Consider the following 24,787-nt stretch of genomic DNA (forward strand, 5'->3'; position numbering starts at 1 on the left):
AGAGAACTAAGGGAAGAATCCAAGTTAGCCCAGTTCAAAAGTCTGCTGCTTTGCTCTGGGTATCGTGCTTTCTGCCTGAGGATGCCACAAGTAGTATAGGAAGCATAAACCCCCCAAAAGTTTAAGAACTGTCACCTTGTTCGAGACATCACAAAATGTTGCATCACAAAACGTAGCAACATGATTAAAAACCAGCCCTATTTATTTATTACTCAATGCTTTAGTAAGGCTTTAAAAGCACTGATAGCCAGGTATTCACTGTGTCCATTCACAAGAAAAACCAAAGTAACTGAAAATTACACACATGGGTGGCAAAGGACTGAAAATCCCAAAATATCAAAGAACAGCCCCAGGTAATCCTGATTCTGTTCTTTGTAAGCAACTCAATCACGGCTCAAAAGCCCTCTGCCTGACGCACTACACATTCAAGTATTGTACTGAATGGCTTCGGTCTAATTTCTTTAACTCTGACGTTATCAATGAACTCAGAGAACCAGCAGCTTTAACCAGACCCTGCTACCTCACAAACAGGTTGGGGTTTGAAAGTGTAGCTCTGCAGCAGCATGAGCTGCTGCTGCTGCCTTGCACTAAGCTGTGTCCAGTGCTGAGCTCAGGTGTGTGATGAGGTGCTCAGGGACTGGATCTGGCAAGAGCGAGGGGTTTGGGTTGGTTTTGTTTTCTTTTTTCTAGTGTTCAGCAAGTTCTTCAGTCATCTGACTAATAATCCCTAGGTCTATGACCATCTCCCTCTTAGATTTGTTTAGTCTACTATGGAATATTCAAGATAGCTTAATAAAATAAAAAAACATCTTTAAAAAAGGTCTTGTAAAACTTCATATGAGATACAAAAATACGGAAAAAATAACATATCTGAAATCTGTTCTTAGTGCTATTCCGTTTCACATCTTTTCCAGCTAAGGAGAAAAGGAGTATCTACATAAATGGCAGCGATGATTCTTCTGAGAGAAAAAAAATTGTTTGAGGTGACTGGGAATTGCTGCAACTGCTGTTGATGTGATCTGGAAAGTTTCAGTGGGAACAAAACCTGAGTGCACAGAAGGAAAGAGCAAAGAGCAGTCAGGACAGAACATGCAGCCTGTTTCTGTGCTCACCCCCATGCATGGCCATCTGAGAAAATGACAGGCAGGACAGGCTCTGCGGGCTGCAGCCGTGACCGCTCAAGCACCCCTACGTCGGCAGCACGCCAGCCCCCCCTCCCTGGCCCTAGCTCTGCGTTTCTCCTCCCTCGCTCCAACAGCGGCACTTTTCGGGGAACGTGGTGAACCGGGTCAGGGAGCTGAACTGGCAAACACCAACTGAACACCACCGGGGTTCTGCGGCCAGGGCTGCCCCCCGCCCAAAACACAGGGCCAGCACCAGCAAGACCAACAAGAACCTGCACTGGGGCACGAGGTGACCCAGGCAACTGCAGTCCAAGGGAAAAGATGGCAACGCTCTTGAGTTGGGTTGGAGTGTTAAGGACCGGCAGCTTCAGACACTCCCGTTTCGGGCTGGCTCAGGACAACGCTGGTCGGCTCAGGACAGCAGTTTCCAAGTTGTCTTTTTGTCCACAGAAGTTGGCAAAATAATCAGTCCTGGTCAGCTCAGCTACAGTCTGTTAAGACAGAAAGCAGAAGGAGGGTAGGAAAGAAGAAGGAGGGCAGGAAAGAAGACAACAGCAGCGCAGACCACATGAGTGAGAGTAGTTGTCTCTCGTTTCAGGTGCGGTTCAGGGCTCATGAGAAGCCATGAAAACAGTCTGGTTGGTCCAGTCCCTCGGAATCTGGGCAAGGAAAGCCCTTGGTATTGCTGGAAACTGCTGGGGTCTCAAAGGAAGAGCAGTGTAAGTATCCCTCTGTCCTGCTCCCGCTCCCTCTGATGCTGGTATCGAAATAACAGAACCACACACGACTTGCATGACACATGTCCTTAATAAAGCCAGAGCCCTTCTTGTCTTACCATCAGACCTCACCCAGAGGTCTGCTTCACAGCACGTGTCACTCAGAACACACTCGATGCAGCTTTGCCTGCCCTGGAAGAAAATCATCTCCTCTTTCTAAGGTGTTCTCGATTTACTGGTTATTGTTTTAAAAAGCGTTCATTCTCAGACTCAGTCAGTAGAAGAGACTCACTGGCGTGATTACCTCCGGGGCACTCATTGTTAAAAATAAACAGCTATTTTTAACCTCTGAGATTAACCATTCAGTCCATTAGTACCGCTTTTGAATGCCCTTCCTTTACATTTCATGTCATGCAAAACAGTTTTCTGTGACCTTATGAAAATACACACACTAACTGAAAAGATACTGGAGAATGATTGTATAAAGACTGTTTTGCTTTTGTGAAGTGTGAGGAAATCCAGATCTTACCTGGGAGCCCCTTGTTCATACGGGTAAGAACTGAATGCCAATAAGTCTCGCCATCTCACGCGTTCCCTCAATCCAATCCAGTTTGTCTGGCAACTGGAGATTCCCACGGACCCAGCCAACATAATGATCAACCGCTTTCCACGTGTGAAAGGCAACGCCTCGTTATAAACCATCAGGACAGTGTTGCTCTTTCTACTAATAACAACGAGTTTTTATGACAGCTTGTTACAAACCAGCAAACAAAATTCCCCCCAGGACATTCTCACACAGCTCTTTCAAAAACGTGGCACACACAAATAAACACTTATGTATTCTAAAGAGAGACACAGACTGTGCTACAGCAAACTGCTGTTAAGGCCTATCTCAATGACACACTTTGTACTGTTTTCCCCACTCCCCCAAAGGACTACTGAAACAGAAACTCCAGTTGCTCTTCCCCTGTTTACATGGGTTTTTAACTGAGTGGACTTTGGTGGAACAAACCCCTTCAATATTAACAATCCAAACAACTGTTAATATAACACCTTCTGTATTAACAACACCTATCTCAGCTGCACTTAGATTTATAATTTCAGCACTAAACCAAGTTTCCACCTAGTTGCAAAGTATTTAACTTGAACAGAAATCATCTGTATGTCATGAATGATGCTCAGATCAGCACTCAGCTTTATGAGCTGTTCACACCACACAACACCAAATCACTCCAACAAAGAGTGAAGCCCAGTGTGATTTGTGTCATATAAAGGCTGTTTTTAAGCCGCTGTAGTTACTGCCTTAACATCTCGCACACTGTTTTGTTCTCCTTTGGAGCCTAGCTTTGTTGGCATGCACCGTGAAGTAAAACAGAAACCTGGCAGTTCATTAAAAGTCTTTCTGAGGAATAGTACATACAAAATAAAAACCTTCCAGAACTTCAACATGGTCCATCTATTCAGATACGCTGGAACTGGGACTGAGCATTTGCTTTGGTTTTGTGTACTTTAAACAGAAACATACAGAGAGATGAAATATTGAGGGTACAACGACACAACAGAGCACAGCACAACAGCAGAGTAAATAAGCTCTGTTGCTGCATACAGACTGTTCCAGTACCTGAGCTAAACTGATTATTTCTCCCTACGCTGACTTTAGCTTATACCTATTCCCATGTTAAGGATCTGGCCTTAAAAAGAACAAACAAACTGGATCAATAGATCCACCGGTAGACATCTGTCTTATTATCAAACCAACCAGACAGCACTCGGAGAGTAAATAAAGGAAAACGGTGATGAAGAACATGAAAGCCCACGTTTTCAAAAGGGTAATTCATTAGATGCACCTAGAAAAACACAGAGGCTGCGTTAACCTGCGTGATGTCTTTCATAGTCAGAGAAATCCCTACTTTTTAAAAACTGTGACGACTCAATTTATTAACTTTGTATTAGGATTCTTTGCTAAAAAAGGTAAACATACACACGTAGAAGTCTCGAACTATTTACAAGTCAGGAAAGAACATCCCTCATCAGTTGAAAAGTATATGCTGAATTAAGTAAATCACAAAGGTCAAGTCTGAATTTGGTCAGAACAGGACTTCTAAGGACTGAACCATCTGAGTATTAAATGTAAGGTCTTAAACAGCAAAGCAATGAGTAAGTCTGACAGCTTAAAGGAAGTTCAAGTAGTTAATTTCGTAAAAGCACCACACTTGACAAGTTGTGAAATCGGGTAAGTTGTTCTCAAAACCCAGAAAGGAGTGAAAAGGAACATCATCACGTAACATGACTGAAAGGTAAGGGCTTCAGTATTTTACATCCCAGTGACACGCAAAACCCAGTCTGACCCAGTGGTAGAATGCTCTCTTTGAAAAGGTGTACTAACAGAGAACAGGCAGTTACACAAGTTACATGAAATGTTCAATAAAATCTACAATAATTTAAAAACCCCCAGTAAGTCAAATACATTAACCTTTTAAAACTTTACCTCATTTCTCATTGTTCTCCAAACATTTAAGATAATTCCCCCAACAATATTGATTTCACTCATTGTATCTGACCCAAATTCATCCAGCTCAGCTGCAAATCGGTTCTCTTCATCTAAAGACATTAAAAGAGAACAGATTTAGGCAAGTTACAGGACAGTCAAGACCGGATCAAGCTATCCCTCTTCCAATTTGAGCTCTCTAGAAAAATAAGAATTCATAAAGACTGTCACCGATTGCACAAGACTGTGTATTTACCAGTCTTCCACATGATCTCCAAATAACACTCCCCCAGGTTTTCCTGCTCTTGCACATCCAAGATAACGCTTCCTTCGTTTTCATTGAAATGGTGTCCATGGCAATATATTTTCCATAGCAAATATATTGGTTAAGCAATGCCCAATGTTACTTGAAAGCTACCTGCATGCACATGAGTGCATAACGTAAAAAAAAAAAGTTATTTCTGCCCTGAAGGATTTCTAACTCAAGGCTTTACTTGTAAAGTGAGTTCTGGATAGCCCAGACGGAAAGCAAGCTCACACTTAGTGCATGACATTTTTGAGAGGAGCTCCTCAGTGTCAACATTTCCTTGTCTTTCTCCTGCAGCTCAGGCAGAAAAGAATACTGACCTTACAAGAACATGAGTTCTTAGAAACATTTTAAGTGTTACACATTCCACTTCTGGGTGTGCATCTACCTCCTGTCACAAGAACACCGGTCCTATGAATACCAGGGCTGTGGAGATCACACCTACGTCCTGCAGGACCACTCCAATTTTATGTCCCAAGATGTTAAGGGCTACAACCCTGGTTCCCTTCGCTAGAACTGAACCCACGTTGTGTGGGACTTCACAACTGCAGGGAAGGAAGCCCAGCTGTGAAACACACAGGGACATCGCCGTTAAGAACCGTGCAGCTCCCAGAGAAGTGACCTTTCTTCTTTGAGGAACTCTTCATCTGCACCCCAATTCCAGCACCTTGAACAACGGCTTCTGTCACAAAGGCGGGTACTATGGAGAGCTTTGCTGATGGAACTAAACGCATCAACTGCAGTGCGGACACAGCTGTCCTGCAAGGCACGAGCTGCGACTCAGCCTTTGAGGACAAAAGCAGAGACACATTAGTTACCTGTCCCAAACGGAAGAGATTGCTCAGCCGTACTTCTACAGCAGAGCAGTAAACCTTGGTGGTCACTGGAGGGCTAAGAAACTTTTGACTGCAACACTTACCATTTCTCTTACCAAAGAAAAGGCAAATCTTGAAGTGTGAGGGGTCACAAGTTTTTCCGAACAGCCTTCAATACCTCTGAAGACTGTATCAGAGGCACTACTGTTGCAATCAGTGCATCATCTCCATTTGAGCCATCAGGGGAAGGTAATAACAAGGTTCATGCAGTCAGTTATTATTGCTGAAGAACAAATTGGAGACCTTTGTGCTGGAGAAATTTGTGACCTTTGACGGCCAATTCGTATTTAAACGGCCATGTGTTCCTGTTTTCATATATTAAGCATTTTAAAATTCACCAAGGTCCAGTTGACAACAACTTTCAACTGAAGATCCAAATCCGTTCTCATGGTTTTCTGTCCTTGGGAGATGTCTACAAGTCAGACCTTTTCTGAACAGGTCACAGGTGTCAAAAGCACCAAAAAATTCTGAAGGCATCAAAAGAGTGCACAGATGTTCAAACCTCAAGGAAGGAGTGTGTGAACACAGCTCTTCTAAAACACCGTGTTCTCCTGGCCAGGCACGCAGGATGCCAACAGAAGAGATGCTGTTGCTCTGCTGGGGAAGCCCAAAGATGCAACTACCCCCGTATCGGGTTCCATCGAGTACCCAAAAGCCGATGCTTCAACAACAGGGTAAGCAGCCATTGATAATGTCTCTAGAACTCTCCCAGCTTCTAAGCACTTGCAGCTTCCTGGGCCAGGCATGATTCTGACAAATTTAATAGTTCCCAATGGATTTTTCTTCAAAGACTTTAACTCCTCTTAAAGCAGCACAGACTTTAAGCATTTGTACTGTCTTGTGGCAAGGAGCTCCGCAGTTCAACAACCCGTGGGTGAAAAATCAGCTCCTATTCGGTAGCTGCCATTTGCTGCCTTCATTTGATGAGTTCTGGCGCTTGTATTGGAACAGCCAATGCATATTTCCCTTTAAATCCCTCAAGAGTTCCCAGGCTTTTACCTTCCTTACCCAGTTTTGTCTGCTCTGGAATCCTAACTTGCTAGACACATTTGGATTACCCGTGTCACCTTTACCAGTTCTCCTATATCCGTTTTGATGGGGAAAAGGTTATGAAGAGGCTACAACTGCAGTTATTTGAGGTGCAAGCACACTACAGATTTTTACATTTACATTTATTGGCTTAGGTTTTCCTTGCTCCGTAATTCCTAACATTTAATTTTCTTTCTCAACCATTACAGAGTAACAGGATCAAGTTTTTAGCAGGATCACAGGAAAGCACTTCTTATTTCATGGCTGCTTAGTTTCTGTACAGATCTTTGGCAAGAGCCCTGACAAAAGCAGCTTTTTCAGTTGTTTTGATTTTTAAAATCCTATCTCCCTCATCCAAGTCATCTTGACGACTGCAAAAAGCTACAAAAAATTTTTGTGACAGTTTTTAATTTTACAAAGTCATCTTGAATCTTCTCAGGTGACCTTTTTAGTCAAATGATGACTTCCATTCAGTTATTTTAGATCATTCCTGTGTTTTCTGTTCAGGTAATACATACCATCAAAATCAGAAAATACAGACCCAGGATTTGTCACTTTTACTTTAGTCATACCCAAGATATTTGCATAGACGTTTTCTAAAAGCTACAAAACAAGCCTTGCTGTAATCAGAAATGAAATGCAGCGCGTACACGTTCACCCCAGAGGACGGCATGTTAAAAAAAGGAAGAGGTAACAACAAAACACACCCTGGAGAGCTCTAAACCAGATTTGGCTGTTATGCAGCGGAGAGAGAAATGAAACTGAAGCGAGGAGAAGCAGCCTTGTGGTAATGCAACACAGAGGCCAGTCACTAGTGGTGCTCCAGAGGTCAACACTGAGGGCAATATTGTTGAACACCTTCATTAACGGCCTGGACAGCGAACAGGTGTACCCTCAGCAGGTCTGCAGATGATAACATTTGGAGGAGTGCCTTACACACCAGAGGGTTGCGCTGACATTCAGCAGGACCTCGGCAGGCCAGAGAAACGGGCAGAGAGGAATCTCCTGAAGCCCTACAAGGGGAAATGCAAAGTCCTCACGCGGGGAGGAATAACCCCGTCCCTCACTGCGGGCTGGAGGCAGACTGTCTGGAAAGCAGCTCTGCAGAACAGGACCCGGGGTCCTGGGTGAAGCAGCCAGCAACGCGCCTCGGCCACAAAGGCGGCCAACAGTGTCCCGGGCTGCATTAGGAAGAGCACCAGTAGGTCGGGGGACGTGACCCTTTCCCTCTGCTCAGCACTGGTGAGACACATCTGGAGTGCTGGGCCCAGGTCTAGGCTCCCCAGTACAAGGCAAACACGGACATACTGGAGCCCGATGAAGGGCTTGGAGCATCGGACATACAAGGGAAGGCTGTGTGAGCCAGGATTTTGTAGCCTCAAGAAGGACGGGGGGCGGCGGGAAAGAATCTTATTGATGCGTATAAAAACCTGATGGGAAGCAGTAAAAAAGAGTGGGTCTGACTCACCCAAGTGGTGCCCAGTGAACGGACAAGAGGCAACAGGCACAACTGGAAACACAAGAAACTTAAAAAGGAAGTTTGGGGTGGGTTTGGTTTCTTTCTTTTTTTTTTTTTTCCCCCCTCTCTTGCTGTTTGTTTTGTTTTTCTGTGAGGGTGGTCAAACACTGGAACTTACCCAGACAGGTTGTGGCGTTTCCATCCCTGGAGCTGGTCTAGGTGACCCTGATGGGAGCAGGGCGCTCGGACTAACTAAATGATCTCTAGAGGTCCCTTCCAACCTGAACATTAATCTGAGGGTAAAAAAACCCACTTCTGTGGTAGGAAACAGAGGAACAGATAATACTCGCAGCAGAACTGGGTTGGTTTTCCTGCTGCTATTTACACCTAACAGTAAAGATGATTAAGCCTCAGTATTACAAAGCTAATTCAAACAGCCCAAAAGTCAAAATAGTTGATACCAAGTATTTATCAAACCAGTTTCATTTTACCTCAATGTAAGAAACTGCCTGTAATCTCTCTCAGTTTCCTACAGACACTACACTGGGTTTCACTGCTTACAAATGTGAATGCCACAAAACCGTTTGCTTAACGGTCGATGGATAAAACCACACAAGAACATGAAGGAAGATTCATCTGTGATGAAAGTCTTTTGTAACATTTTAGCTAGGTTAAACATACAGCTTTTTAAAAGGAAATACAAAAGCTGCTGTATCGAGAACTCCAGAAAACAACCTCCTCCACTGGATGACAAATATAATAGGGGTGGCAGCAATAAAAACGTGTTCATTACTGATCTGAAGGCAGGACCCGCAGAAGTGAGGCCCGAATCAGTTTCCAGTTCCCACTGCTTAACCAGAACTGTGCTACACAGAAACCCACCTCGGCAGTTTCAAATACAAAAGGAAAGACTCATTGTACATCTCATCATACACAACTCAGAAAACTTGTATTGCAAACCTCCCCTGAGGAGCAATGCCAAGCATTACGGATTAGCTGCAACATCCCACAGCCCTTTCAACATTCCCACTGGGTACCGCGTACTGATATTGCACCTGAAACAGGACATACAGCCTTGCTGTAGCACACACTGGTTTAGGCAGCAAACAGCACAGAGGCACAACTGGGATGGAAATAAGCAGGGTCTGCTCCTACTTTCTCTGCAATTTTCAGGAAAAGAACCTGTCACTGAGGAACAAACCCAAGCTGACATGGTCTCTGGAGTTAATATCTTTCTTTTCTTCTGCTTTCCAAATCTAAATCAGTTTTCACTAACAGCGCCAAAACCTGCCAGTAACTTTCACAGCTGCAGGGTCATCAACTTCAAGACACCGTTTGGATGCAACTGTGTTTACCTGGACACACAAACAGGCTGTACAGAGCACCTGGCTACGCCCTGCTGACAACAGTCATCTCAGTAACCGCAGAATGGTGGAGGTTGGAAGGGACCTCTGGAGGTCACCTGGTCCAAACTCCCTGCTCAAGCAGGGCCACCCAGAGCCACTTGCCCAGGACCCCATCCAGATGGCTTTGGAATAGCTCTGAGGACGATGACTCGACAACCCGAGAAGCTGAGGGGGCATGCACACCTACCCCAGGGTCACTAGCACGAACTCATGGACATGCAGTCAACATGACAGAGCGCATATGCATGAGAGGGGGAAGAAGGTACCCAAAACGGCCGGCTGCAGGCTGATCGCAGAGGCGGGAGCGTACAGACATCAAGTGGTTCCCGAACAAGCCACATGGCCCACCCCAGCCAGCAAGTGGGAAGTTTTATTTAAATGCCCTGCCAAAAAACCCACACACTTCTGCACACTTTATGACTTCTCTGCAATAAAAAGCAGCTCTTGAAAGGAAAGAACCTTAACAAACATGCAGGAACGAAGCCTGTGCAAACACTGGCATTTCAGTCAGTGCCCATAGCTAGGACAAACTTTTCTGGCATTTGTTTAGTTTCTTGTATATTTTGGGCTCTCTCCTCAGTCTTAAAGCAGCTGTATCACAGGCAGAAAAATACCGCCTGCTTGCAAGCTCATATACTTGATTATTCCCCTGCATTCCTCAAAATTATTGTTTTTACCAGAATACACAGAAGTATCATGAATCACTGTGCAATTACAGCCTAACTATACAGATTCCCCGGCAAATCTTCGCAACCAGTCCCTGGACCTTGTTAATCCAGCCTAGGCCTTGCTGTCATAACTGTTACCATCACTATAGATTTGGGCAACATGTAAAGGAGTATTATTTTATTGTTTACGTTATGACTGGGCAGGGTAGTAGCACAGACATAACACTGCTTACAGACAGTAGCTTCTCCCTCAGAACTATCAGTTCTGCTATTGATTTGATGTGGGACCCTCAGCAAACCCATGCTTTTCTTTACACAGGTATACCTTGCTGTCTGCCAAGAACATGCTCCTGAAACGTGAGGTAGCAACTCAACAGACAGCGAAATAATTTTTTTCCCCATAGAATAAATGTAATATAGAGGAGACATACAGAGAAACTTAAAAAATGTCCGTAATTGTAACACACAGGGACAGTACATATGACATGGAGGACAGAGAGGAAGAAGCAAGTTCATCAGTTGTCAAGTTAGCATCCAGTGACAGCAGATCAGCAGGACGAGATGCTGGCTTTTCAGAAGCTGGCTTCGGAATAGCTGGAGATACAGAATGCTTAATTAAAAAAAAAAAAAGCTGACTGCTAATTGTCCTGAGATTTTGATCAGCAGATCTCCCTTCACAGGAGACTGAATCTCCAATGACCCTGTCCAATCGTTCTGAAAGATTTCAGCTGCTTCCTCTGTGAAACCAAACACCCACTGTAAATCTTTGAGCCTGAGTGTTCATGCTGCCTCTTTCCAAACAGTTACATTTCCAAGGTCATCATCATCCTTCTCAGAGGCCCACTGCACACGGAGGTCAATCAAGTCAATCAAGGGCAAAGGACAAAAGCAGGGTAATGACAACAGTTAGCAGCACAGGGTATTATATGATCAGTACTGGAACTCTGAAATGAGAGACTGAGCAGAAACCCACAGCATGGTGTTACTGCACCTGTTTCCTTCTGCCAGAGATTTCTCTTGTCTACTCAGACTGCAAAAATTACCAAGCAGGAGCTGTTTCTTCACTGAGTGTTTACACACTGTCTGACCCTGCCAGCCTCAGCTGTGAAATGCAGGTGGTACTCCCTTAAAAATAAGACAGACAACTGTTTTCAGGCCAGCATGTTATTTTGAGGAGGTTCACTTTACACCCTGAAAAAGAAGATGTTTCAACAAGCAGCCAAAGAGCACCCTTAAGAAGTATGTGACAGAACTGGAAGTTGTGGCTGAGAGACATAAGCTGTTAGCCTACTTCCAGGGGCACTGATCATAAACATCAGTCCCAAGTTATATATTAGACCCAGTATAGATGCAGCTACTTTGTGAAACGCTTTGAAGTCTGCAGCTGATGGAGTTCTAAGCATGCAGTGTCAGTTATACCTGTATTTTTTTGGTTGAATTACAAAAGCACAACTATATTCAGTGACCTGATCAAGAGGTGATCTACAGTAGCAAACAGAAGAATGGTTATGAAACTAATATCTGGATTCTAGAACATTGATTTTGTCACAGTATTTTAAGGTTTATTCAAGAAACAGAACTAAAGCAAGCTGTATATATACGGTACCATAGATGGGTACTAAATTTGCTACTGAACGAGTTTCATGCCAGCAGAGCTGAATCTCGCAGTCTATTCAGGCAGCCTCTCATTGCTCAAACAACTCAGCAGGCAATCTATACAAAGTATGGAACAAACGCCCCCAAAACGGAGAAGGTTCTTCAAAAACACCCCCACGACACACCAGACAACACATCCTTTTAAGAACCAGGGAAGGTAGAGGCTAATGACCTCCCATCTCATCACTGACAAAATCCCAACACTGAAAACAATCTCAGAATAACTACACGGTCTCCAATTCCTCGGTCCTACTCCAGCCCTATTCACAGCTCACAGAAGCTATAAACCTCTGGAGAAAAAAAAAAAGAAACAAAAGGACAGGAGGCTATTTTCCAAAGAGCTCTTCAGAAGCACGAGAAGCCTGCCCGTGCGAGGCGCAGAAATGGTGTGCTGGAAGCGGAGCTACACTGTACGATGCCGACAATCTGCGAGGCCACGCTGCAGCCCGCAGAATAACCCCCTGTCCGGAGCTGGACGCTGGGGTAGTTTGGGAGAGGGTGTGAGAAAGGAAGGCAGAGGCATAAGCCGCACCACAATGCCTGTATCCGCTTTGCAGCCTCAGCCCCTCCCTATGAAACCGCAGAAGGGACTGGAAGGCTGTGGACAAGAAGTGCCCGCTTCTGAAAAACGGAACACGGGAAGTGACGGCAACTGGAACGATGCTGGGCCGTGAGCACTGGGACAGTGAACCAAGGAGGCTACGGGGCAGGAGCACTGTGGGAAATGAAAAGTTAATCCCGAGCTGAGTGTAGAAAGCAGCGAGTTCCTGCCATGAGCTCGTTCCTTCTTAAGTGAGCAGCAGTGGAGGAGAGACAGACACTTGGATGGCATCAGATACACAGCCCAGGGGAGGGAAGGGAAGAACAGAGGAAAGAAGAGAAGCAGGCCCCCTCACTGAGCCAGACCAGAGCTACTGCTGCTAGAAGGGAGCCGGATTAGAGCTGGAGCACTTGCCTCTGCTTTTTTCCCCTCTCAGAAAACCAAGGAGAAGCCACCAAACTTAGACACCTACCTGAAATGCATTCAGATTTTGCTGACTGCAAACCCCTACTCTGAATCACACCTAGCCTCAGAAAAACTCGCCATCAAAAGCACGCAAGAGTGACTTCAGAACATCCTCCTCTTTGGCTGAGTGTTTGTGCTGCCCTGAAGTAAGATTCATTCTTGGATCAGTGATTTCATAATGTAAAACACAAAACCCTTCAAAAAGAAACAAATACATAAGGTGGCAGTTAAGGACAGCAGTTATAATATTCCTCAAATTACACGTTGCTTTCTCTTAGGTAAATTCCCAATCTGCCTTCTCCAAAGGCCCTCCTGTCAACTGAACACACATTTCTCAGGCTAACACCCTTCAAATGCAATTTTAAAACGTGTACCTATTTCTGTAAAATTTGTCACGTAGCAGCCTCAAATCAGAATTCTGATTTTTAAAAACACTTCACCTATCTGTTTTACAACACTCATCACACCCCAACAGGTATCTTGTATGCTGTTTACTCTCAGTGTCCTCAGCTGCTTTGCACTCAGGCTTGTTAAGCAAAGCAGTAATTTAGCAACGTCGGCTCGTTTGTTAATGTCTCCCCTAACATGACATCTAGTCTCCCCCTGATTTCTTTACGGCTGGATTTACAACCTGGTTCTGTCTTCCTGCAGTTGAATAAGCACCTGACAGAAACGCCCAACTGAACAGTCACATACTCATTTTGAAGCAGTCACGGAAATCTTGAGGAAAGACTCAAGAGCTTGAAATGGCCAAGAGCTGGTAGGAAATAAATCAAAACTTTGAAACCTCCATACACCACAAGTTAGCAACAAGAACAATTCAAGAATCACCAACTAAACAAAAGGCCGTATGTAAACGGAAAACCCCATTTTCATTATGATTTTTCTCTAATAAACAGGCCTTGCAATTTCTCAAAGGGTTTTTTTTGTGTGTTGAAAGGAAATACTGCCTTAGAAGGTAACGAAATTTTGTTTCATAGTTCAGCATTGCCTAGTGAATTACAAGCTATTGTTTCTATATATAAGCAGCAACATTGTGAAACTCCTTTAGAGATACAAAGACTACCGCATCGAATAATACCGACAACCTTACACCTCAAAGCATGAATTTAACTCTGCTTTCATTGTATTACCACCACAGCAGCATTACAGCATTTCTGAAATTACACTTTTGTCCAAGTCACTGTGTCAACAGACAAGCCAGTCTGCTCCAAGCACCGAAGGGCTAAAATGGAATAAAACAGCTCAACCAGCTAAGATGCATTCAAACATGAATTCTAGTGGTGCTTCACTTCACTTTGCTACTGTAGTCAAAATTTTACTCTCTGTATTTTACAGAACAACAGAAAATCGTAGGCGGATTTTTGGGTTCAAACAAAAGTTTGATGCCTTGCCTTTCAAGCTCTTACTACGTAAAGATGCAGGACATCAAGAGATGACGCCCATAGTCTTGCCAAATGCAACGAGATTTCTCCTTCAGAAGACCTACAGAAGTTGTCAAACCTTAGTGCCAGCACAGTCCATTCGAGGAGCTGATCCTTCCACCATTTTCAATTAAAAGTCAGGGTTTCACTTCCCCCAACCACCACAGCACAAACCACTTTAACTTCCTAGATTGTACCAGCAAACCTTTACAAACCGATGGCTGAGCACAGGAGCACACAAAAGCCCTCAGAGAGAAGAACACTGGCAGGCCTTGTTCATACACCTCGCTGAGCACAACCCCTCCAGAAGAAGAGGCAGAAAGACTAGGTAGGCAGCTTCAGAGCCAGCGCCCACAGCTGGCACTAGCCACGAGCTGCAGCGCTGCTGGACGTTCGGCTTCTGAACATCCGCATCAGCCGCTTCCACGTGCCCATCCGCCCCTTCACTGCGCAGGTGGAACGAGGAGCCTGGGCTGACCCTGACTCCCCAGCAGCTGCCCAGCCTGGACACCCAGCCTGACACAGACGGAGGCTGGTGCAGAGCTCCCCACGCCAGAGGAGCAGCAGCCTGTACAGGCAGGGTGGGTGGCTGGCAGGCAGGCAGCCCGGCAGCTGAGCGCCTTCCTGCAGGCAAGACACGCACGTCAGACCCCGTGAGAAAGGGTCGTTCTGATCCCTACCAACTCCAGGGAAGACAAGCATCGCGCTGCCTGCGAGCCAAACAGGAAGGACACTCCGCTCTCTTGTACAGCAGGTTAGAAGTTGTTTCTGCTATTTCTTTCTCCTCAAAGAAAATGTCAGCGTGGACACAGGCGATTACACTTGATTTCCTTCTGTATTTCAACTCTCAAGCAAATAATTGGATAGGTGCCTCTCTGAAGTCACCTACAGGACTTCTGACAATGACTGCGTGGGTCCAACACCTCTGAAAAGAGACAGAATTACATTTATCTCCTTTTTTTTTTTTTTTCAAAAAAAAAAAAACAAACCACAGATGTAATAAGAAGTTCTTGAAGCTTATTAGCAATCATCACTAAAGGTACAGAAAGCAAAAAAAGCCATTAAAAAGTTTCACATGGAAACAGATAGAAAATGGCCAAATCACACTTCCTTTGCAGACTATAGTGAAGTGTCTTCTCTAACCAAGACAAATTAGAAACGCCTGTATTATGCAAACTAATATCACAGTTTATGGCTTGAGAAGCCAGGGATTTCCTACTGTGTTTCTAACAGCTGGACAACTAAACTACTTCACTGTTTACTTCGTGATGCCGCATTCATGATATGGCAGAGCCTAAACATTTTCTTAAAAGAAAATGAGCCTGAAGGAGTTAACCTCACACACAGAAAGCCTGATACCTGCCAGACAACCTCAGGCTCTACAGTTTTTAATAATGAATAGTTACTCATGCATTGCATAAATATTATTACATCATATCTCGTATGTATGCAAAATCAGAACTACAATAAAATAGGCTCCTCTGTTTCAATATTGTATCAATTAACCCACTCATCCACTTAATTTGGAGCTGTAGATGCATCAGGTCACAACAGCTTTAACATCTCACATGCCTCTGTGTCTAAACAGGAACAGACAGACCATTCTAAATACAAAAAAACCCAACCCACCACCAACAACAACAAAAGCCCCAACAAAAAAAACTTGCTCTACCATAATAACTGGGTGAGAGGAAAGATACCATTACTGTGCTTTTTTATTATGTTTTTGTCTTGCCTAACATCTAATGTACATATCAACACCTCATTTTCAAGATGTAAGTCAATAAAACACGCAGAAATACCTTCATCCCCAAGGTCGGCATTACACAACGTGAGTATAAAATGGATCACAACAAGGACGCTGAACATGGCTCACATCTCAAAGAACACGGCTTTTTTTCCAACTCGGTAATTAATGCATGAGTAAACTACAATAAGTATTACATTCATTTTCCTAAATATTAAACTCGTTAGAAATTTGTTCTGACGGTCAGAAACACACTTGAGACACGGGAAGACTGTAACCCTGAGCCCATGGAGAAGGGGCAACGAAGAAGTGGGATGTGACATAAGGAAGTCTCGGGGGCAACACGGGCCAGGGGTTAGGACGTTCCCTTCTGCAGCGCAGCACCAGTGCCCGCCGTTGTAGGCAGTTTGTACCACGCTAGTGTAGGACCACCATAAAACCCCCACTTTGCAAGTCCTGCACAAGTCTCCCTTGTGACTACGCCCAGAGGTCTCCCCTCGCACGCTCACCCTTTCGCCACCCGCCCCGCAGGAACACACCTCCTGCTGTGCCGCCTCCACCCCCGCGCCCACAGACTGACCCCCCACGTGACAACCCAGGAATCATTTACAGCCACATGAAACATCTGAATTCGAATTACTTCACATCTCCAGCTTCTGACTAGCAGCACGAAATTCAGTGGCTTTAATTGTGAAACAACCTTTCCTAATTCTAAGCTGCTGAAATAGGCTGCTGAGTCAGCACCGTATAAAAACTTAAGTCTTACGCTAAAGGGGGAGATGAAAACACAGGAATTTGTGCCCCCCTGTGCTGCACAGTAATCCCACCCCGAAATTCCACTCCCCGTGGCTGAGCGCAGGCTGTATCTAACAGACCCCAGCCTGGCACGAGCAAACCTGTCCCCACGGCATTCCAGAAGTCTGGGCAGAGACCGACTGCTGCTCCTGGCCCCGGCAACTCGGACCCGGGGGTCTCCCTCTTCACCACCTGACGTTGCCCTTGGCAAGCGAGCCCTGGTTTGAACACCTCCCCAGCAACCCACCAGCACAACTGGTCTTGTACCAGACAGCTGCCCTTTTTCCTGACAGAAGCAAGGGGCTCGAGGAACTGGAAGACCAGCAGCCAATTATCTTTCCTAATCACAAAACAACCCCGCAGACCTTTACTTCAGCTGATGGCAAACTCCTTCCGTTCACAGCTCAGTCCTTGCACAGTCCTCACCATCCTCCAGGAAACTGGGTGGGCCTGGAAATAACTGGGTTCTCTGGACATACACACACTTTTCACCTTGAAGGTGTACTGATAGCTACACCCACAAGGTACCGCAGGGGTCACAGCATACAGGCCTGTTCTTCTGCCAGAATAAAACACACAGCGCACACCTAGAAACCTGTACCGTGAACTCTGATCTGAGAATCAGAGCTTTTAAAATCCCCAGTTGCTGACACTGCTGAACTGGTAAAGCACGGTAGAGGTCTAAAGCTTTTCCAAGAAACTTCTCTGTCTACGTTGTATTTACGTGCACAGGCTACAGGTATTTAGAGGTTCTTATTCGTGAGTGCCTAAATTTTAAACAAACCTTCTGAAGCACAGCAAGTTCTCCACTACTTCAGGGTTCTTTGTTTTCAAGGAGACTTTCACACTTTGAATCAGCCTGTCTCTAGCTAGATTAAGCTAGCCATTCCCCTCTCCCTTCATTGCCAAAAAAGCTTGTTTCATGTCCCCCCGAGATGGAGGTGTTTGTTAACTGACCTGCTCCCGTCTCTCCAATCCCACACGTGGGACCAGTCCGTAAGCATCGCCTCGGGGTTGCTCAGCCACAGCTCTCCAGGCTCAGCTTCTCCTCGTCCACCAAGCACCTTGTAAAAAAAGGACGTAATTACAAAAGTTACTGCCTTTGCAAAGTTGTGGGATTCTAACTGGGCAGAAAAGTTCCCCAAGTCATCATACTACCCACTGTTACAGCACCCTCAAACACAGGGCTCAACTGGCGGTTCACAGGAAGGCCGAACACTCCTGCCTCGAGCACAGCCACACTCAGAAGCACCAGGAACACCTTTGGGGGCTCTAGCAGTTTGGGCTGTCTAATTGCAGTCCACAGGCCTCAGTCCGTTAGAGTTTGCATCCAGCAGCGTGCCTGGCTACGTCACCCCTGAGCCATGACTCTTCCCAGTCCTTCTCCCTCCACCTCTACCAGGAGAGTTGTTTCAAGGGACACAGGAAAAGTTGTCTTTAAAAAAATCCAAACAAAACCACAAAACAAAATAAAACAAGAGATAATTCTAAAGCCTCACTGATTTACGTGAGCGAGCTTAAAGCTTTGCAGAAACTTCAGGCAAAGCACCTAGAAACTGAAATGACTATTTTTATCTTCTTTGCTGGAGGCATCTACACAAAACTGTTTAGAAACTCCACCCAAAAGGGAGCGATTCCTAGGTACTGCCTTTTGATTTGGGTTGAGGTTTGGGAAACTGTAGAACAGTAGGTACACCAGAGACATCAGAGAGGACTTCTCTGAAGGAAGGTGAGGCTAAGAACGCTTCTGAACACACTGCGAATGGTCAACAGAGCATCAAATTGGGACTGCAGACAGTAAAACAGTGTTGAGTCCTTCATACCAAGTAAAATACCATCTCCCCTCAAAACCCACACCGACAAGCAGCAAGGGTTACTGACACTGGCATTACTGAAGCTACAGAGAACTGTGCCTGCTGCAGCTCAACAGCTGAAATTTTTACCTCACTTACAAAGCCAAAAGCTAGAACATTATCTTCCCATGGAACATATTTATTTGCCACTTAAGAGGCCACCTGAATGCAAAACCATCGGCTCCGTTCCCACAGCTTTCAACAGCGAGGGTTCTCCTAAGGAAAACCCACTGTGTGCTGTAAGAAAGCACAACCAGGGGCATTGATTGTCATTTTGCTCCAGTTAAACACAACCGCATCTCCGAGTCCAACGATTCAGCTCTGCCCTCCCTCGCTTCCCGGCGAGGTGACCTCGAGTACGGCGTCACGGCCAAGGTGACAAGTCCCGAAAGCTGCGGCTTCCCAGTTCAGCTCCCAGCCCCCACGGTCTGCAGTTACGGCAAGGGCCGTCAAGCACTTCCCTCCCTCCTTCCCTGCCTCCCCCCCCGGCAGCGCCGAGATGAAACCCTCTCACCTCCACCCCGCCGCGGCCGTCCCCGGCAGGCGGCTCTCCGAAGGCACGGGGCGGCCAGGGAAGGGGAGCGGGCCCGGCGGCAGGGACGCAGAGAGCGGGACCGGAGGCCCCGCGGGCGGACGCCGCGTTACCTCGCTCCCCTCCGGGGCCCCGCAGCGGCGCTCCCGCCGGGAGAGGCCTCCCGGCCGCGGGGCTGCAGCTCCCTCGGCCCGGGCCGGGGCTGGTGTCGCGGCAGCCGCAGCGCCGGCCCCGCCGCCGGACGGCGAGGCGGCCCCGGCAGCGCCTCTTCCCCCGGGCTCTCACCGCAAGTGCGAGCGGCGCAAGAGCGCAGGCGCCGGCGCGGCGCGGGGAGGGCGGCCCGGGGCGGGGGGGGGTCGGGGGTCGGGGCCGGGGCGGCCCCTCCGCTGCCCGGGGGAGGGCGGGCGCGTCCGGGCCGCGTCTCCCGCCGTGCCGGCGCCTGCGGGACAACGGTCCCGGGGCTGCGAGCGTCCCGCCGGTTGCTTCCGCCTTCGGTCCCCGCTGCGGCGATGAACGCGCTCGCGGGGCGGCGGGCGGGAGGCACGCGCGGCTCCGAGACAAAGCCGCGATCGGGCACAGGGTCATCGGCCACCGCCGGCGCTTGGGGCCTGACCCCCCCCTCTGACGAGGCTGCAGAGCTGGCAGGTAGGAGGTGCCCTTGGGCCAGCGCCTTGTAGCTCCTTTTTAGCTGTTTTTCATCTCAAAACGGAGCGCGCGAGCTGGGGAGGCTCGTGTGGCGCCGTGGGGGATGTGGCTGGGGAGCTGACGTAGGCAGGATCTCCCTGCGGTTCCTTCCCTCGGGCAGAAATCAATCTGAAACTCGACTTTCCCGGGTGAGTTCGCCTTCCCGGTGGCAGCGTGGGATCCAGGAGCAGCGTCGTGAGTGATAAACCTCATGTTCGCCTCCGTGGTCAGAGCTGAGGCTTCTGCTTACCCGCTTCAAACACACCCCCCGCCCCCCGTTCTTTTTTACCTTCCAATCTAGAATTTATTTTCCTCTGTGAGAGAAGGGGAAAGTACTGTTTCTGTGAGGTACGTAGTGGTAAGGGGATGGCACGACTTGCAACTGAGGAAACGGTTTCAACCATTGAGTCTTGACGGTGCTGTAAGCCTTTGTGTTCTGTCTTGATGGTCACTGCTTTTTAAACAAGATCGAGCTCGTTTTATACTTTAGATATAGGGAGGAAAGGATTGCAGAAGAGTTGGATTTGTGGGACAACAAGGGGAGGCAACTCATCCTACTTCTACTTACGGGAGAGGGAGTGGGGAGAGGGAGTGGTTTGCGGGGTTTTTTTTGTACTTGGTATTGATGTCCTCAACTTGATTGTCATTTAAAAATCCAGCCAACAAATGAACCAAACCCAAAAACCACAACCAAAACCAACCAACCAACCAAAAAAACCCCATACAAAAACCCAAACTGGTTTGGATTTTGCGTTTCAGTGGGTTTTTTTTCACTATGGTGAAAATTCTTGTTTTAAGACAGCTTATAGTAGCTTCTCAGTACCTCCCTATTTCTGGCAAATTTGGAAAATTCAAGCCTTGTTCTACACCTATTATGTTCTTGAGTTTAGGCTGTAGAAGTTGTAGGCATTTGAACATCTGAAACTTGGGCCATTTTTTGGTTTAAGTGTATGTTTTAAGAAAGTTTTAGTCATGTGTTTAGTGCCATTTGTGTTCAGAAAAATCACAGAATCACACGCTCTGCTGACTTGTGCGTCTGTGTATCTCTTTGAATGTGTGTTTTGAGGCTTAATTTGCCTCTGCATAGTTAAAATCTTGATGTTTACCCAAACTGAGTTTTTCGTGAGGCCACTTCACCTCCAGAGCCTGGGAAGCATTTGCTGAAGCAGTGCTGTAACTGACACAAAGAAAACTCACTGACAACTCAGTGTTATTAAGCAGGGATTCTGTATTACGGTGCCGGGCAGCACGGGGGATGGCTCCTTCCACCCGTGCTCCAACGGGTTAGCAAAACACATCAGTTCCTATACACAAAAATCATACGTTTGTGAAAATGAATTTGTGAAACATACCTTTGTGTAGAAACTGGAGTCAAATTAAAAAAATCCAAAGCCAACTGAAAGACTAGACGAGGTCATAGGCTTTGAGCAGGGAGGTTGGACTAGATGGTCTTCAGAAGCTCCTTCCAACCTCGACTGTTCTGTCAATCTGTTCTGTGACAGAAGAATTGCATTTAATAAACCTGCATTAAAATAGGTTTATCCAACTAGTTTGTATTTCAGATTTTGTTCCTTGTTTTGTTGAAATTTTTTAACTCATTCTGTTGTCTTCAATGACAAGAAGGAATACCTGAGTCATTTCCATGTAGTAGAAATTAATGGAATCAAAACTAGAAACAAGTTTTCAGCTCTTCCTCAGTGTTGAAAGTTTTACAAGACCTTTTTTAAAGGTGTTTTTTTTCTTTTATTTTATTAAGCTATCTTGAATATTCCATAGTAGACTAAACAAATCTAAGAGGGAGATGGTCATAGACCTAGGGATTATTAGTCAGATGACTGAAGAACTTGCTGAGCACTAGAAAAAAGAAAACAAAACCAACCCAAACCCCTCGCTCTTGCCAGATCCGGTCCCTGAGCACCTCATCCCACACCTGAGCTCAGCACTGGACACAACTTAGTGCAAGGCAGCAGCAGCAGCTCATGCTGCTGCAGAGCTACACTTTCAAACCCCAACCTGTTTGTGAGGTAGCAGGGTCTGGTTAAAGCTGCTGGTTCTCTGAGTTCATTGATAACGTCAGAGTTAAAGAAATTAGACCGAAGCCATTCAGTACAATACTTGAATGTGTAGTGCGTCAGGCAGAGGGCTTTGGAGCCGTGATTGAGTTGCTTACAAAGAACAGAACCAGGATTACCTGGGGCTGTTCTTGGATATTTTGGGATTTTCAGTCCTTTGCCACCCATGTGTGTGATTTTCAGCTATTTTGTTTTTTATTGTGAGTGGACACAGTGAATACCTGGCTATCAGTGCTTTTAAAGCCTTACTAAAGCATTGAGTAATAAATAAATAGGGCTGGTTTTTCTCATGTTGCTACCTCCACATGCAACATTTTGTGATGTCTCGAACAAGGTGACAGTTCTTAAACTTTTGGGGTTTTATGCTTCCTGTACTACTTGTGGCATCCTCAGGCAGAAAGCACGATACCCAGAGCAAAGCAGCAGACTTTTGGACTGGGCTAACTTGGATTCTCCCCTTAGTTCTCTTGCTGCAAAGCACGTTCTAGTTACTCCTCACGGTTAAAAGCTTGGAGGCACAATTACCAGCTGACACAGCTCCTGTGTCATTTCTCTGTTTTCCCAGATGTTGAAATAATAATGCAGTGCCTCATTCCTGGAATGATGACCGGGAAAATGCTCACCAGCTGCATGTTATACTGTGTTTTCTTCAGTGTTCTGCAAGTCCAACAAAACTACAGTTCAGTAAACGCTTGTTCCTTGACTGCAGCATGGCCATCCGCACATGTTGTTGCAGCCTGTTGGGTGTTTATTCTTCCATAGGTAAAAATTAGAAGTGCTTCATTTTCAGTTATTAGGGCTAAATGATGAGGAAACACATGGAAAAATTCCACTGTATGTGATAGAAAATGTACCTTAAAAGCGAGAGCATGGCTGTTTATTTTGGAAAACTGGTTGTCTGTACTTTAAGTTCAGGAAATGTGAGTGTGTACTCGCACAGTTGGATACAGCCGTGTTTACTCTGCATTTCTGAAGTTACAGTGACTGTATCCAACCTGTTGTGCAGTATCGTGTGGAGTCCCTGGTGCTGCGTATTGCAAAGCCAACGAATTGTGTTCCTGGGACACCCAGCATCCAGCAGCGAGCTCAAGGGAAAGCCCTGCAACGTGCTCCCTCAGTACCGGAGCCAGAATCCCGCTCCTGCGGCAGTGCTGTTCTCGTGTGAGCCTTCCAGCCGTTAGAGCCTTCCGCTGGGATAGCGCACAGCTACTGGTTTTCAGCCTGCCTGGGACAGGTTGAAAGCTTAGGGAAGTGAGTGGTTCATCTTTTCTCACAAACTTGAATTCCATGCTGGGGGGGTGGGGTAAGGGGGTGGTGTATGCACACACACATACCTATGCACATCAATATGTATTTTTAATTAAACAGAGAATTAGACTCTGTTCTGATAAAAAAAAAAAAAAATCAACTCTGTATGTCCATGTGTGTAGGGCTGTCCCATTCTTGTGGTGAGGCCGTTTTTTTTTTTCAGAAATAGTTAGAATGTCACATAAATGTACTCCCTGTTTTCCAAACTGGACTGGTATTATTCGGCTGTATGTTAATAAATGATTGTTGTTCTCTTTTAACAGTTGTAGTTCATTCTGGTCTTAACTATGCAAAATGGAAAGATACAATGAGTTACTCTGTGTGGCCTCTCTTATGGAGCTTAACAGCGATTCTGTTGATTGGAAATCTCATGGGTCATTATAACATGTTATTTGTAATTGTACGTCGCTAAGAAATTTTGAATGACAGTATGTTTGTTTATAGCTGAGATTATAATTGTGACTGTATCCTTGGTAGTGTTACCAGCATTTAATGTGAGTTGGTGGGTTTCCTTGCTCGGGCTGTAAATGAATGAGTTGTCTTCATATTTCATTTTCCTCTCTATCAGACAGGATGCATTCCAATCTGGCCGTGCATCTCTCAGAGCCCTTCCTGACTGACTGTACCAGATTAGAGATAATACCCCCGTGTCACCCAGTGGAGGAGCTTTTGTCAAGGTGACGATATCAGGGCTCTGTGACAGGCACTTTCCCTTCCTGTTGGCCGAGCAGCTGAATACCAACTTGATCTTGTGGTTTCTATTTTGCTGCATTACGAGCAGACAGAAGGGGGGGAGGTTCAGTCTCCCGTTTCCCCATGTTTTTTGGTTTTTCTCAGACAGCTGAACTTCTGGCAGTTCAGGAAATATTTACGCTTTATGCTTTCATGTACCCTGAAGGCTCATTTCATCAATAATTCAACTGTGTTTTACTTGTGCAGTTTGGGGATCAAACAGTAATTATCTGTGTGTAACACGTCATTCTTCCTCTGCCTGTAGAGCAGAATGTCTTCCCAGAAAAAGATTCCTGGTTCGGGAGATGAAACTCCCTGACCTCTTTCTGTTCTTCTCATTTTATATGAGGTGTCTGCTGGCTGCTTGGTAAGGAAGTAATAAATATGGCCTGGAGCTCTTTCAAACAATTAGCCAATCACCAGCATACAGCTATTTAACGTAAACCACAAACTTCAAGTAAAGAATATTTGCAAGATTTTTAAATGTCGATATTCCTTTAGCATTTACCATTAGGAGAATGAACAGTTAACTCTTGAAGTCCCGTTTCAGTTAACAAGGGTATCTAACCAGTGGGTGAGTGGGGCTGAGGAGAACAAAGAACAACAAGCTGTTTACCCTGCCCTTGAGAGCTTTGCCTGCATTCGGGGTTCCTCGTGGTAGTTGTGGGAAGAGCCAAACCGTTGGTGCCTGAGGCACCTTGCACATTAATTTGTCCTCTAAACAGCGATTATCTTAACAGTTCTGGGGTTTGCTTTTACTCCTCACTCTTTAGGTTGGGCTTTTGAACGTGATTTTTTCCTTGGTTCCCTTTGTGGCAGCCTTCAAGAAGAAAGGGTGTGCTGGCGGGAGTGCTGGGAGGGATCTTGGAGCCGAGGACGGCGGTGAAACAGCCCGTGAAGGCTTAT

The 24,787-nt window shown here is 45.9% G+C and overlaps 1 protein-coding gene across 1 annotated transcript in view; it reads right to left on the bottom strand.

The window, feature by feature from the left end:
- Positions 1–24,787, bottom strand: part of LOC147412607 (serine/threonine-protein kinase PAK 3-like) — a gene marked incomplete at its 5' end in the record, with an annotated part of 290,193 nt that overhangs the window by 99,038 nt on the left and 166,368 nt on the right. The gene's annotated exons all lie outside the window — the stretch shown is intronic.

Source organism: Leptosomus discolor, unplaced genomic scaffold (genome assembly GCF_034619465.1).
Source record: "Leptosomus discolor isolate bLepDis1 unplaced genomic scaffold, bLepDis1.hap2 HAP2_SCAFFOLD_92, whole genome shotgun sequence".
In the NCBI taxonomy this organism is placed as follows: domain Eukaryota; kingdom Metazoa; phylum Chordata; class Aves; order Leptosomiformes; family Leptosomidae; genus Leptosomus; species Leptosomus discolor.